Genomic DNA, 16,766 nt, shown 5'->3' with positions numbered 1-16,766 from the left:
GCATAACACACAATTCCTGTTGTGGAGTAGCCTGTTCAGCTTGTTCATCCTCAGATATCTCATCTTCAAACAATAATTTCTGATCCTTATCTTTCAATCCACTGTCATCCTTATGAGTTGCATTTAATATAGCTAAACACTTTCAAATTTCATCAATCACAAGGTACTGATATTGACAACAAAATAGATAATCGCTTAAATTAACTCCTCAAATGAGGCAAACTTGCTACATGTATACAACCAGTTCATGAAGAAAACATTATTCATAAATAGACAGTCACATTCTAAAAGCTGAAGAGCTATGCATTACAATGTCAACGTACAGCAGCATGTTGATCAGTTGCCACCCTCTTAGATTTTGGTTGTAGCTCAAACGAAACTAGAGAAACATTACAAATAGCGAGGTCTATTTATGGTGGGGTGATTGGGCTTGGGCTTCATCGTTGGTGAGAGCTAGCGTGCATCGCCATGCTGTTGTAGTCTGCGTTGTAGATCAGCCCTGCCTCGGTGTCCTTGCCTTGATCAGTCGTCCACCTCGCCTTTGTAGAATATTTTTATTATAAGCTTTAGTGACTCTACAAATCTATGAGGTTTTGCAGTTGACAGCATCAACCTTATTATAGTAATAGCCTGATAATCAGATGAATTATATGTTGAGGGTTGACCATGTCACGTGTTCTGCTAGCTAGCGGAAAGCCACCGACATTATACTCAGCCTCACCGGTCATATCTGCCATTGAGCCACAGCTAAACTCCTCATCGATGGCTGATTCATTGAAGAGGTGGGGAGGGACATCATTTAATGAATGTAAAACATATATTTACACTTCATATTCTTTCCCTCTTTGGTTGATATCTGCCTTATGTGCCATGTAGTCATTAGCTGAATTGTATGTGATCAATGGTCAATACGAAAAGGCACTTTCTCTTTATGCTGAAGTAAGTACATCCTAAAGTTGTATTTGTAGGCACATATCAAAATATACATTTTTATTGTCAAATTCTTTCTAATTAAACCCATTTGGTTCAGCTCCTGAAGCCAGAAGTATTCGAGTTTATTGAGAAATACAACATGTATGATGCTATTCATGATAAGGTATCAAAATGGAGGAGTCCAATTTAGCTGCTAATACAAAGTTACATTCTACAGTGGTACGTTTTAGAAAAAGCATTCCATATCCTTGACTTAAACACTTTTTTTAATATTCTTCAGATTGTCAATCTTATGATAGTGGACAATAAAAGAACAGTTCACCTACGGACCCAACATCGTGATATCATTCTCCCATATGAAGTTGTGGAGCAGCTGTTGCATACCAGTAAAAAATGTGACAAGAGATATTTGTTACACCTGTATTTGCATGCTTTATTTGAGATAGATATACACGCTGGAAAGGATTTTCATGATATGCAGGTATCTTTTCTGCCTTCCATTGTCATGTCCATTTCCCCAATTATTTTTTACATCTACTTTGTGTTTTGACAATAACTTGCAAGTCAAAACTGTTTGCATTATAGGTGGAGCTTTATGCAGACTACGAGACAAGGATGCTACTACCCTTCCTTCTAACCAGTCAGCATTACAGGCTTGACAAGGTCATAGTTTCCCCAAAGAATCACATCATAAAATTTTCTATTTAGTTAATCATAGGCTTGATAATTTGTTATTGTTATTCAGGCATATGAAATCTTTGCACAAAAAGAACTTGTAAGGGAGCAAGTTTTGTCCTTGGTCGAATGGGCAATGCTAAGGAAGCTCTGTCGACAATTATAAACAAACTGGAAGACATGCAGGAGGTTCTAACTTGCCTACCAATTATATTACCATTTCTGAGACATGTTGTTCTATATTAGCCAACTTGATATATGGGATTGAACAGTAACATGCATCTTGAATATGCATACAGGCTGTTGAATTTGTTACGGAACAGCATGATGATGAACTGTGGGAGGAACTGATTAGACAATGCCTCCAGAAGCCTGAAATGGTAACTGAAATAAATGATGCTTAATCTTGCTTAGACTGAGGCATCTTCTGTTTCTTAGTTCAATTTCTATGTCTGTTGGGCAGGTAGGGAATCTATTGGAACATACAGTTGGCAATCTTGATCCTCTGTACATTGTCAGTTTGGTTCCTGATGGCTTAGAAATACCTCGGTATGTTCCATCAAAATTTATCATAAAAGAACTGAGCTACAGAATTTCTTGCATGACTGAAACCTTGGCAAATATACTCAAAACGATCTGCCATGATTCTTAATCCAACCATTTCATCCCCTGGTTGAGTGTTCACTCATGCTTTTGATAGGTTGCAGGATCGTCTTGTGAAAATTGTGACGGATTACCGGACAGAAACTTCATTGTGAAATGGATGCAACGATATACTTAAGGTTTACTTTCTTTCGTATACTGTGCTGCTCCATGCCTCAACCATCTCGAATTTTGGACATTTTCATCCGAAACTTGCTTTGTTCAAGCTGACTGTGTTAACCTTTTGGTTAAATACTACCACGAGGCTCGGCGTGGGGTATACATGGTAAGCATGGACGAGGAGGTACACGGAAACAGAGCTGACGATGGATCATCGCGGGGACACGAGAGATCATCTAGCGTCCGGGCTCTAGATATCAAGTCCAGAACAAGATGTGGTGCCCGGTGTTGTTTGTGCTTCGATCCTTTGCCTATCCAGGACATATCTGTCATCGTGTTCTACTGCTGCCATGCGTATCATCTGTCTTGCCTTGAAGGTGGCTTAGACTCGATGAGATCAAACAGTGGTCAGGATAGTGACGGAGGCATGTACGATGAGGATGGTTCCCCATCAGGCCAGTCTCGCATGCGCTGTGTCTTGTGCACTACTGCTGCTTCATAATTTTATACCGTGTTGGGTAGTACACACTACCTTGTGTTGTGTTGTAAGTTTTGAGCCATGTAATTATTGTGTTCTTTTCGCGTGTTACACATACTTACAATAGTGTAATTCTTTTGAGGGAGGCCATGTCCTCGGCAAGAAGAGTTCTGTGTAAATTTGATGAACCAGCATGAGCAAAGTTGTGCCGCATTTCCATCTTTTTTTAATGCCACGTTTGCCAGATAATCAAAAGTTTATTGACATTACATGATGCAGAACTGTTCATGTAGAATGTGCCTGTCTATATATACACTGTTCTATTTGGGACTAATATATACACTGTTCTATTTGGGACTAGGGCATGGTAGAATTCCCCAGTTTCTTCTCACTTCCTCCAGGTCTTCATGAAAGTGCTTCTCGCAATATACAGAAAACAGATCACATATTTTGCCGTCACTATAGAATTCAAATTTTGGATTTGAAATGGAAAGGAAAGAAATAGGATAATAGAAAAAGAAAAGAAAAGAAAAGAAAATAATAAGAAAGAAACCCTGCCTGGGCCGATTATCCCCATTCCGGCCCACCTCCCTTGTACAACCGCGCGGCCCATCCTCACGCTACACGTGTTGTCATCGTGGCCCAGCCTAGCAACCGCGCAAGCCCGCGTGTCCGCAAATCAGCTCGCGCCCTGACCACTTGGGACCACTTGACAGCCGACCGCGCGCTCAATGCCTGGTAGGGCTCATCTGTCATCCCTCTCCTCCTCCCCTTCAACCGAAGACCGGTTCTGATGCCTGCATGCTCGGAGCTCGTGGCTGCGAATCCTCCGGACCCGTAACAACCTGGGTGGCCTGCCAGGACCCACTAATTAATTTTATTGCCTTTTAGGCTGCCTCCAACATGCGGCAGCTAAAAGAAGCAGGCATTCAACATGTTGGCTGACGTAGATGTTTTAGCTGTCCATCTATAATATAACACTTTTCAATGGTATAGCAAAAATAGCTTGCCTCATGCTCACTGATAAGAATGGCCCACCAATTTGCATCAGAGATGCCTGCTCAGTTCCTGCCCAGCCATAATAGCTTTTCTCTCACCTGCCATGGAATTTGGCTGCTCTGTTTGGCTACTCTGTTGGATGGAAGATGCATGGTGCTACAGTGAATATGAGTAGCCATAATAGCTTTGCATACCCTTTTAGCTGCTCCATTGGAGGCAGCCTTAGGTTCGTAGTATCGTTAGGACGAGCATCTTACTATAACAATATAAGACACATTTTGTATATATAACACACATGCATATATAAGATATCGATATATTATATGTCTCCGTTGCAACGCACGAGCACTAACCTATAAAAGTATAACACACATTTGTACATAGTTTATCGTGGTTTTATACGTTCCCGTTGCAACGCACGGGCACTCTCCTAGTCTCTACTATATATTTAAATCATCAGTTTCAACGGTCGTATTGCGTCATTTTAAAATTATCTAAGGGGTCATATCCTGTGCAATCCGTTATCTTGTGCAAGCATACCATCAGTCCATCCAAACCATCCAATCTGAATCCAACGTTGTCTGCTGTTTTTGCGTTTAAACCCTCCCACAGTCCCACCACACCTCTTGAGAATGGTTTCCATTACTTTGAGAAATGGATTCTATATCAAACTATAGCTATTGCATTAAAGAAGAAAAGAAACTAATAGAAGTCGAAGACGCGGAATGGTAGTGAATAGAGAAAAAGATTCTTCTGATTTTCTTGTTCCTGAAAATATTCGATCCATCTCCTAGACGCCGTAGAGAATTGAGAATTTTCATGTCTTTCAATTCTCGTACTCGTAATTGGAAAGTTATCTTTATTTGTGTTTGCTCTGTTAGTTAATAATTTCAATTTCATTAAGAAAAACAAACTAAATAAATGGAAAATAAAAATTGATAGAATTCCTTTTATTTTTTCTTCAAATCCAAAAAATTTCTCTTTTTTTTATACATAGGTCGTCGATTTGGCATTGGAAAAAGGGCTGCGTGCCCTTCTAGTAAATAGTTCAAACTATTTTATCGATATGAGTGTTCTATCTTTCAATTCTCGTACTCGTAATTGGAAAGTTACGGAAGGAGATCCATCATTTTGCAATGAAAACAACATAAAAAACTCTGGACAATTTCGAAATCAGACCAAGCGTCTTAATACATATGCAAAAAAATTCATTATTGGCCCACCATTGATTACAAGATTTAGCTTTTATGAATCGCTATTGGTTTGATACGAATAATGGCAGTCGTTTCAGTATGTTAAGGATACAGATGTATCCACAATTCATTTAGAGTTACTTAATAGCCTATTTCTTATACTATATCTCTATCCCGTGAAATTCTCGAGCCCAAAGATGGATGCATATGTTGTGTTTCATTTTGCTAAATGATATCAATTAAATGGTATATCAATTCTATAAATTGGATATAGCAATAAATAAATCAGCAAAATTCTTTTATTTTAGATAGAAGAAATGTTTCTTCTATCTAAAATAAAAGAATGTACCCTTCTATCCAAATCCAATTTGCATCGATAAAATAAATCCAAATTCCAGATTCCAGCAGTAGATGAATAATTGCAAATTTTTGTGTGTACGAGATTAGAATAACTTAAAAATAACTGACATAATTTTTTATTTTTCCTGATCAGAAAAATACATGAAAAAGAAAGGAGGTAGAAAAATTTGTTGATTTATGGTTAAAGAAGAAAAACAAGAAAACAGGGGTTCTGTTGAATTTCAAGTATTCAGTTTCACCAATAAGATACGGAGACTTGCTTCACATTTAGAATTACACAAAAAAGATTTTTCATCGGAAAGAGGTCTACGAAGACTTTTGGGAAAACGTCAACGTTTGCTGGCTTATTTGGCAAAGAAAAATAGAGTACGTTATAAGAAATTAATAAGTCAGTTGGATATTCGGGAGAAGTAAGAAACAGATTGGGTGAAGCCCTGTGTTGTGTGCTCGTAGACTTGGTTCTCTTATGTTGCGAGAATCGATTGACTTCCGGCATCCCTCGATGGATGGAGCTATGGCCAGTGCTAAAGAAGAGGATGAGGGAAAAGTTCTTCTTATCCGGATCTAGATGAGCGACCCGTAACAGGTATAAGCTTGACAGGTGCAATGCGAGGCAGCGCCTAGTTCTGGATATCTTGCCGCTTGCAGGACAGGATAGGTATAGGGGATCCGGTAAAGAGACAGACACAGACAACTATTCTATTCTCTCTGGTGCCGGTGAGAATCTAGCCTAAGTAGTCACCATTGGCGGTTCATAGCTTTCCGGGTCAGCGTTCTCTTATCTTGTATCACGGATTTGTTGAAACGATTTTCAACAGGTACCCCCTTGGAAATGGGGTACTTGACTATTCTACAAGGATTATAGTGGATTTGGAACAAACTATGTTGGAGTTTTATCAACAATTTTATTCTAAAAAAAGGGTTGGGAGTCGAATTTATACTGCAGAGTATCAAAATTATACTACTGCCTGCCCAACAAAAAATAAAAAGCATATCCTACATACCTAACTCCTCCAGGTTCAGGGTTTTCCGTTTCCGAACACTAGGAAAAGGGAGGCCTTTCAAGAGGTTGTATTGGTGCATCAGCGATCGCCACTTCCGTTTCATATAGCAGCAAAAGTTGACAAGTCCTTTTTCCCTCTATGGATGGAAAAGAAGAAAGTGCGTTTCAGAAAAGTGGCCTTTTTTCTGATTTCTAGTAGGGATGCCTTGCCGGAAGGTGCCTGAGGAGAATAGATAGTTGGGGCAGGCTATCGAGGTCAAATAGCTGGTAGTACTTTTCCCATTTCCCACTAGGGAATCATCCTTTTCTGATTCGGATGAGTTTCCGAGGAAGAGTAGTAGTAGTGACGAATTGGCTAAAAGCAGGTGGCATTGGGATCTGTTGTCAAACAAACTCTATTGCTGATACACGAGCGGAAGGAAGTCGCAGATCAGTCGTTCAAAGAAGATCTCGGTCCCCCTTTTTTTAGCGTGGAATAGGCGAATCAACAAAGAATTTCTCAACAAATAAGGGACTCGTACGTACCAATGATTTACTATCGAGATCGAGTTTCGCTAGAAAACAGACTTTTCTCTATTCCACAAGGACAAAAGAAGTGCCGAGTGGTGTTACACAAGTTCAAAAGAAGGAAGTAAGAGTGGTGTCGACTTATTGCCCAGAACGAGCCAGTGCCGCTATCAAGCAGTAAAGTGGCCGGGCCCTTCCATGAGTTTAGATCTCTATGTATGAATCTCTTATGAAATCCAATACTTTTTACCATTTCAGAACGATCAGCATACTGTGTGACTTCTGCGTGACAGTTCTTGCATTTCGTTTGTTGCTTTGCATGAACATTTAGATATTGGAAAGCGAACTCCCTTAATTAGGAATTTCATAGATAGAGAAGGACGGGAAAAAAGAGAGAGACTGACTAACTACCCGGATCAATGCTGATTGACGACTGAATAAATAGCCGGAAGCAACAACTGCACGAGAGAGAAAGAGCGGATCCAACTAAGGAAATGCAGTACCTGTTCTGTCGGAGCTAATCATGCAAAGCTAGCGTAGCGCCAGCCGTCGAAGTGAATGAATTCGAAAGAACGAAGAAATAAGGAAATGAGACGACTCTTTCTTGAACAATTTCATAAGCAGATCTTCCCCTCCACACCAATCACGAGTTTTTTTTTATTACGCGGACACTTAAAAAATCCGTTGGACAGGCGGATTCGCATCTCTTACAACCCACACAATCTTCGGTTCTCGGCGCGGAAGCAATTTGCTTGGCTTTACATCCATCCCAAGGTATCATTTCTAATACATCTGTTGGGCAAGCTCGTACACATTGAGTGCATCCTATACATGTATCATAAATTTTTACAGAATGTGACATTGGATCTCTAAATTCATCCACGCTTCGCGCCTTCTCGTATATCTCTGGAAATTTCTTCAGGGGTCCTACCCTAATAAGAGGGAGATGCTTCGGCATCGGACGAAGAATAGGGGAATGCGACACTTTACACAGCGGCAAGATAAACTTCCATTGCTCCGGAATGTTCAGCATTGTACTACTACGCTTTCTTCCTTACTCCGGCCAACAACATGAGGAGAAGCTGCGTACATCTACACCCTTCCTAATTGCGAATAACGAAGTCCTAGGGAAAGCAACGTTGGAAAAAGTGGTGTAGTTAAAGATAGCCATATTTAGTAATTAAGCCTTTTTTACTTTCTTTCTTCTTTTTCAAAACCAATGAATGCGGTTGGCTTCTCAGAACTCACCTCTCAGGTTCCAGACCTTCCTTGAAGGCACAGTCGAGTAACTAGCGAGTATCTCATCAACCAGGCTCTGAGTATTTGCGAAACACCCCCCACCGTCCTGGGACATTTCAACCTGGGCCCTTAAATCGAATCAGAGCCTACGTGCGGCCTGGTTGTTTCAGCATGTGGCCCTTTCGTTCGCTCTGGACGCTTCGTCTTCAAGCTCTGCTGTCGGCGCTCTTGATGCCTCCGACATTGTCGGCGCCCAGGTATGCTGCTTACCCCGACTATCTGTACGTGATTGAATCTCCACGCCAATATGTTGTTTATGGCTATTTTGGTGGCTGTAATCGGGCCGCCCTGTAATCGATGAACTGCGGTTATTTTTCCTACAGGCTACTTGCGGAGGATGGAAAATCAGATGATGCAACAATGGAGACTGTGGAAGCGGAGGCAACAATTAGTATAGGATCAATGACATTTGAACAAGAGAATTGTGAGTGGTCGGTCCTGTCTGCTCCAACATTGCTGAAATCGCGTACAGTTCTGTTGTCCAATGAGGGCTTCAGTACACCAAAAAAGACCCCAAGTACCGCCCCAACAGTGAGTATTTGAGTTAGTTATGGAAGCTTCATCATGATATTTGCAGTAAACATGACTATTTTTTTTGCATTTTTTTCTTATAGAAGCCTATTGTTGGAATGTCCTTTGAGAACATTGAGGCTGCAGAGCAGTTCTACAAAGATTATGCACATGATAATGGCTTTTCAGTCCGTGTTGGTCAGCAGAAACTGAAGAATGGTATTATTTACTGGAAGCGTTTCATGTGCTCAAGGCAAGGGTTCAGGAAGAAGAATATTCAAGTATCTAATGGTAAGAAGACACACAACCTTTTTGAAACAAGATGTGGCTGTGAGGCATACATCTATGTGAAATTATCCGGTGCTAGATACACTATAGAATCAATGATTGAAGAGCACAATCATGGTCTTGTGTCACCAGATAAGTGTCACTTGCTCAGATCGAACCGTAGTGTTAGCGAACGTGCAAACAACACTCTTTATAATTGTCACAAAGCAAGTATGGTCTTTGTGTTTAATTATTTAATTTTGTAGAACATATGACTAACTTATTTGCTTTTAGCCATTGTGTCTACGACGAGTACGGAAACATATTGCATGACAAGATCCTAGAGCCAAATGATTTGGTGATGAGGAAAAAAATAGCAAGTGTACGGAACAAGTTTGAAGATTTGATAAAAAAAGCCAACAACGCTGAGGAAGGCATGGATTTCTTATTGTCTGGTCTTTGTAACATCGAGGCGTCTCTACATCAGATTTTGCCGACAACTACACACTCTAGGCAGGATGAATATGAGGCATTCATCGGTTGCCATATTCCAAATGAAGTGATGGTTCATCCTCCAACGGATATCTGTTCAAAGGGGAGAAGCAAAAGGATTAAGAAAAGCAAAGAAGTAAGTGGTAGCAAAATGAAGCAAGCAAGACTGCCACGCTTATGCAAGATCTGCAAACAATTAGTTCTTCATGATGCGCGTAACTGTCCAGCAAAATAAAGTTTTGGGTCATGTTCCTGTTGTCAGCTTACAGCTCATGTTATGTCTAGTATATCTGTGATTCTATATATTGTGTCATGTTCCTGGATAATGAGTAATCGAATTAAAAAATGGAGTACTGTTCCATTGATGTGGATATTGTCGTTGAATATTGCAATCCATTTTCACCCTTGCTAGCTTTCACGTGATTTTTTCTGAAAAGCGACTATCGTCTGGAGTCGCTAAAACAACGTGTACAGGCTCTGATTCGATTTAAGGGCCCAGGTTGAAATGTCCCAGGACGGTGGGGGGTGTTTCGCAAATACTCAGAGCCTGATTGACGAGATACAAGAGGTGTGGTGGGAGGGTTTAAACGCAAAAACAGCAGACAACGTTGGATTCAGATTGGATGGTTTGGATGGACTGATTGCATGCTTGCACAAGATAACGGATTGCACAGGATATGGCGCCCAAGCACCGGTATTTCTAATATTAAATATAAATTGTATATATACATATATGATTTTTTGTAAAATAAAAAAAATAATCGTGTCGGTCCAGCACTATGGGCCGAGGCTACGACCCAAGCACCGCACGGCGCTAGTGTCGTGTTGGCCCAGACACTATTAAATGGGTCGTGCCTCTGATCGGCTCATCAAACACGCCACATTTTGCTATTTATAACCCCACACGATAATGATGGTCCTCGCCTCAGTTGTCACCACATCGTTCGTCATTCTACTTCTTTTTTCTCTCCCCTCATGTCTCCACATCCGCGCCACCCCATTCTCGGCAAAGGGCGTAGGAGCAGGCACCTCCTTCCCGTATTCGTCCGACACCACCTCGACACTGACTTGCGTGGTGGCTATAGCACGTCCACGAGGACGTTTCACATCATGTGCGCATCATCGTTTTCGTTGCCGTCAGACGTCCCGTTCGTCTTCCCTGCATTCGACATGTTCTTCCACCCCAACCTGCTGCCCCCTGCCCATGGTCGCAGACGTGAGTCGACCGACGCTCGTCGACGCGGGTACGGGGCGAGTCGGTCATGCTCCTGGTCTTTCTCCGTGCATGTCGTCGAGGAGAACATGGTGGCGTCTGCCATGCTTAGATTATCTTAGTGAAAGTCGCCTAGAGGGGGTGGATAGGCGGAATCTGAAATTTACAAACTTAAGCACACGCTACAAGTCGGGGTTAGCGTTAGAATTAAATCCGAGTCCGAAAGAGAGGGAAAACAAATCAACCAAGAAATAAAGCGGATGGACACAATGATTTGTTTTACCAAGATTCGGTTCCAAAGAACCTAGTCCCCGTTGAGGTGGTCACAGAAACCGGATCTCTTTCAACCCTTTCCCTCTCTCAAACGGTCACTTAGACCGAGTGAGCTTTCTCCTTAATCAACCGGGTCACTTAGACCCCGCAAGGACCACCACACACTTGGTGTCTCTTGCTTTGATTACAAGTCACTTGAGAAAAAGAATGGGAAAAGAAGAAAGCACGATTGCAAACGTCAAGCGACAAGAGCGACAAATAACACACGGATCACTCTCTCTCTCAAGTCACTAATCACTAATGATGACTTGTCTCAATTGTGGAACTTGGAGAGATTGGAGGCTTTCATTGTGTCTTGGAATGGATTGCTAGCTCTTGTATTGAATGTGAAAGATTGGAGTGCTTGGATTCTGTGAATGGAGGTGGTTGGGGTTGTATTTATAGCCCCCAACCACTTCATAGCCATTGCTCCTTTTCTGCCGACCGCGGACGGTCCACGCCCCTGGTCCGGACGGTCCGCCCCTGCACATCAACGGCTGAAATCGCAACGGTCAGCAGTAACGGCTATATCAACGGCTACTTCGCATTTAATGCGTCGTCAGATGTCAGATAAAGGCAGTCGCGGACGGTCCGGTCGTGCACCCCGAACGGTCCGCGAGGACACTAAAAATACATTTTATTGAACCCGTCACCTTCGGGTTTTCTGGTTTTCACCGACCGGACGGTCCGCGCTTGGTCTCGGACGGTGCTCGCTTCTCCGTCAGACGGTCCGTAGTGTAGACTTGTGTTTTTGCAGTGATCCTGTCCGAGGGTCACCTTGGTGCCGCGGACAGTCCGCTGCAAGGGGCCGGACGGTCCGCGCGTAGGTGTTTTTCCAAAAAGCTTTCTCCTGTCCAGAATAATCTACGGTATTCCGAACAGTCGACTTAGAATGGTTGTAGATGAACTTATGCACCTGTGAAATGATCAACTAGGCAAACTGGTTAGTCCACAAGGTTTGTGATGGTCGTCAAACACCAAAATCGATTATAGGAAATATTGAGACTATTTCCCTTTCACTTAGCGATGAGGAATCCAGGTCTGAGATATTGGACAAATAAGGCCCGTAGCGTGGCAACAGTCGGCATATGCTACGGAGTTGGTGGTGGTGTTGTGTCGTTTCGGCGGGTCCAGGGCTAGGAAGACACTCGCATTCTCTCGCCCTTCTCGGGCTGACGCTTGGTGCGGGTGCCTCTTGGTTTGGAGTTGCTCCGGCTGGGCTTCTTTCTCCGCTTGCGTGCTCTCTCCCTATATATTTAGCGGTATACTACCTATGTAGCCTCCAGATGCCCAGGTCTTCGTCGTGTCCTTCTTCGGCAATGAACAGGTATGCACGCCTCTTCCCTTCCCCTCCTGCTCTACGAAACCTTGGAAGTGGGGAGGCGAGGGATGTGGGTCTCTGATTTGCTGCCTATAGTAGTCGTGCGTTCATAAAAAATATTATGCGAAGAGTGGAGACAACCAAAAAAATCTTGAGATCTTTTTTGTGGATAATTTACGTGGGTATCGTTGTGAGCAGTCGCAACGCACGGGTAACCGACTAGTCCTGATAAAATAACAGTCTAAAATCGCTCACAAAGTTCTCAATCCTCATGTGAAACCTATATAGCGCTACAACCTTTATCTTACTAGTTATATTTTTGTCATTATAAAACATGGCACGTTCGACTTCGTCGAAACGGAGGCGTTGGGGAGTGATTCGACGATTTGAAAATCCACATGGCGTGTAGCCGCTGGTATGGACTCAAAATTAATCTTAGACGTTGAGGACAACCATATTAAGTCGCTGGAGGTCACGTTGCCGCTAGAGGTCACGCTATCACCTAGCCGTGAGTCTTTCTCTTGCCCTTACAACTCCTCCTCCTCCATCCCTTCTCTCTTCTGCAGGGAGAAACCCTAGCCACCGCCCCTAGCCCCGCCTTAGAATTCCTAGATGTCGCCCCTAAATGGAGCGTACTCCTCCTGTTGAAGTTGTAGCCAAGGCGTACGACGTCGCGTATGCAGTTGTCGTAGCTGTAGTAGAGGCTCGTTCGGCGGTCGTCATTGCGCAGAAGGAGGCAGTGGCAGTTGTGCAATATGCAGCCATTGATAGCAACAAGGTTGAAGGAGTCGTCAATTCAATGAAAAACTCAACCTTTGTTTATGCTAACACGAGTGATGATGCTTTGGTAATATTTCTCGATCCCGTTTATTTTCTTGGAGACTCCCAATTGGTTAGAAGTTGCATGACCTTTAGGGTTTATGCATGCATTAGAAGAATTTTGAACGGTGGTAGCAAGAATTTTGAAAAGGCAGCTATCTAGTGTATCTGTAACTGTATATTGTGTGAAGAAATGGGAAGGGAGGCAGCTATTGTTTGTCTAGTGTGTGGGCTTGTTTACCATAACAGAACAATATCGTAGAGTGTTAATGTGTTGCCAGTGTTTCATTGTTTTTGTTTAGCATAACAATCTATACAGGACAATGTTGATTTCAAGTATCATGTTAGCATCAAGAATTCCCTTGTGATACGCTATTCAAGAGATGATAAGACAATCAACATTGTTGCATACCATTAATTCTATTTGTTCAAGTATCCTAGAAGTTGAGGTGGCAAGATAGGAAAGGTTATTGGCCACCTGGACTATGTCTGCAAGATGCTCGAGAAGACTTCTATTGTTTGCCAACAAGATTTGGATAATAAGTGTCCTAGTTGGGACCTTTTTTTGTCCCCCTTCGGATGTTGATGATCACCCTAATGATGTTGATGACCTAATGGAAGGATACAACTTAGAAGATCTGGAGCTGTGGGAAATGGCGTTTGTCGTTTGAGGACCGGAAGTGGGAGGAGAATGAAGTGGTCGTCTCCTTGGTTGTGCATTGTCGTATAATGGGTTACAATTACAAAGAGATTTATGATCGTACTATTTGAGTCGGTTAGGGGTAGGGATTTGTGTTCTTAGTCTTTAGTTGTAAGCTTTTGTGTTATCGGTCAAGACTGTTATACTTGTTATCGACCAATTGTAATATGTCAATCACGTTAAACGTTTTTGTTGTCGATCAAGGTTACAATTACTATAACAGGTGCACGAGTTCAACTGAGAACTTCAGTCTTAAACAAATAAACATCCCTAAACTTCAATCTCAAATTAACAAGCACAGTCACTAGAACATGTACACGAGTTCTACTGCCCGTGAGCACGGATCTTCAGTTTCTTTCTGGGGGTAATTTTCTTAACTACCCATTTGACATTTCTACGTGGAGAAGTAGCATTTGTTTCAGCTGATTCAAGTCCACCAGTTGTTTGTTGAGCTTCATTACCAGGTGACCCTTCCATTACATCAGTGTGTTCAGCTTCATTATTAGTTGCCCCTTCCATAACATATGTGTTTTCATCTTCATTAGCAGTTGTGCGGACTTGAATAGCAGCTGCAATATCTGGTGCCCTTTTCACAACATCCCTATTATTGTTTGTGGACTGAAATTCATCAACCCTCAGTTGTGATGTCGAAGTCCGCAACTCCTTCGGTATCCAATTTTTCGTCGTATTCTTCAGTGGCTTCCTCTTACTACATAGATCGAGACAATGGTACATAAATAAAATATAATAGACACTACCACATTATTTTTTACAACTGATGCGGTAATGGTGCAAACCTTTTTTGGTTCCATTTAAAGGGCACTTGTAACTTGTTTTGCGATGACCCAGTTGTCCACAATTTGGGCAAGTATATTGCCTTGTTCATTAGCTATGACCTTAGCTTTTTTCACACTTCCTCCTTCTAGACAGCTTTTGATTCTATTTTTTCCTTTGTCTCCCAACTCCTCTTTTAGCCATAGGTGCACAAACTGAAAGGGAAATGTGCCCCTGGGCAATTTCTATAAGTATTTTGGTGATTAGATGCCCAACACACTAATTGAGCACTTATGTGCTAAATGGGTGAAAAGTGCAAATCAATGTACAAGGTATGTTTCTAGACTTAGTATATTATTTTGTACACTAATACGTTTGCATAAGTGCTAGAAATAGGGCCAACAAAAGAAGGAATGCATTGGAAAAGACTTGGCTGTGAACAGCCAAGTATCTGCTCGGGCCTAGCATACCGGACTGTCCGGTGCGCCAGGGTGGCCGACGGTGAACTGGCTGCTCTCAGGAAAACGACAGAGGTGTACGACTATAATTCACCGGACTGTCCGGTGGTGTACCAGACTGTCCGGTGAGCCAAAGGCGCTCGCGGCCAACGGTCGGTCGCGCGATCATCGCGCGACACGTGGCCCGTGCCAACGGTCGGTTGGGCACACCGAACTGTTCGATGTGCACCGAACAGTGTCCGGTGCGCCAACCGATCCCGAGGACCAACGATCGGATGCGCCAGATATGGAAGGAGATCGCGCACTGGACTGCTACAATGACTGTCCGGTGCACCACTCGACAGAAGGCAGAAATTGCCTTCCAAGATTGTCTCCAACGGCTCCTAGCTGCCTTGGGGCTATAAAAGGGACCCCTAGGCGCATGGAGGAGTACACCAAGCTTTTAAGAAACATTCTAAGACTTCCAGACTCCGACTCCACGCATTTGATTCTCTGTGTTAGTGATTTGAGCTCCATTTGAGTTGCGAACTCCGTGTGTTGTGTTTCGAGCTCAAGTCGTGACTTGTGTGCGTGGTTGTGCTGCGGATTTGAGTCTTGCGTGTGTTGCTCTCCCCAACCTTACTCTATGCTTTCTTTGTGATCTCTATTGTAAGGGCGAGAGACTCCAAACTATGGAGATTCCTCGCACATGGGAAAATACTCTAAAGGAAAAGACTGTGGTATTCAAGTTGATCATCGGATCACTTGAAAGGGGTTGAGTGCAACCCTCGTCCATTGGGACGCCACAACGTGGAAGTAGGCAAGTGTTACTTGGCCGAACCACGGGATAAAAATCGCGTGTCTCTTGTGTTGCTTTCTCTGTGATTGTTGTGTTCACAAGAACTCGCTTCAAAGCTACTTAGTCATACTAACTCTCTAATAAACTAAGTCTTGTGGCTATTTAGTGTTTGATTTTACAGGATCACCTATTCACCCCCCTCTAGGTGCTCTCAATTGGTATCAGAGTCGTACTCTTCATTTAAGGGACTAACCGCCCGAAGAGATGGATCCTAAGGAAAAGGGGATGGTGGTCAACAACAAGGAGGAGTCCCTCTTCAACGAGCCAAGAGACGACAAGCCTACCGACTCAGGCTCAAGTCACAAGAAGAGAGACGGGAAGAAGAAGAGGCGCATCAAGAAGATCATCTACTACGACAGCGATGCCTCATCTTCTTCACCAAGGAACAACGACTCCTCGTCAAAGAAAAAGACGGTCAATCAAAATTATTCTTTTGATTATTCCCGTATTCTGTACAATTCGAATGCACATCTACTTTCTATTCCTCTTGGAAAACCTCCACACTTTGATGGAGAGGATTACTCATTTTGGAGCCATAAAATGCGTAGTCATCTATTTTCTCTCCATCCTAGCATTTGGGAAATTGTGGCAAATGGGATGCATTTCGATAGTATGGATAACCCTATGATGATTAATGAACAAATTCATAAAAATGCCTAAGCTACTACTGTCTTGCTAGCTTCACTTTGCAGGGATGAGTATAACAAAGTAAGTGGCTTGGACAACGTTAAACAAATCTGGGATACCCTCAAAATATCACATGAGGGAAATGATGCCACCATGATTATCAAGATGGAACTGGTGGAGGGCGAGCTGGGAAGATTCGCGATGATCAATGGAGAGGAGCCAACTC

The 16,766-nt window shown here is 42.7% G+C and overlaps 1 pseudogene; it reads left to right on the top strand.

Moving 5' to 3' along the window:
* The first annotated feature begins 827 nt into the window (after positions 1–827).
* LOC103652558 (vacuolar protein sorting-associated protein 41 homolog) overlaps positions 828–16,766 on the top strand; it is a 64,683-nt pseudogene continuing 48,744 nt past the window's right edge.

The sequence above is a fragment of the Zea mays genome, chromosome 1 (assembly GCF_902167145.1).
Source record: "Zea mays cultivar B73 chromosome 1, Zm-B73-REFERENCE-NAM-5.0, whole genome shotgun sequence".
Lineage (NCBI taxonomy): Eukaryota > Viridiplantae > Streptophyta > Magnoliopsida > Poales > Poaceae > Zea > Zea mays.
Note: the sequence above shows the minus strand (reverse complement) of the source record. Positions and strands in the feature narration are given on the sequence as shown.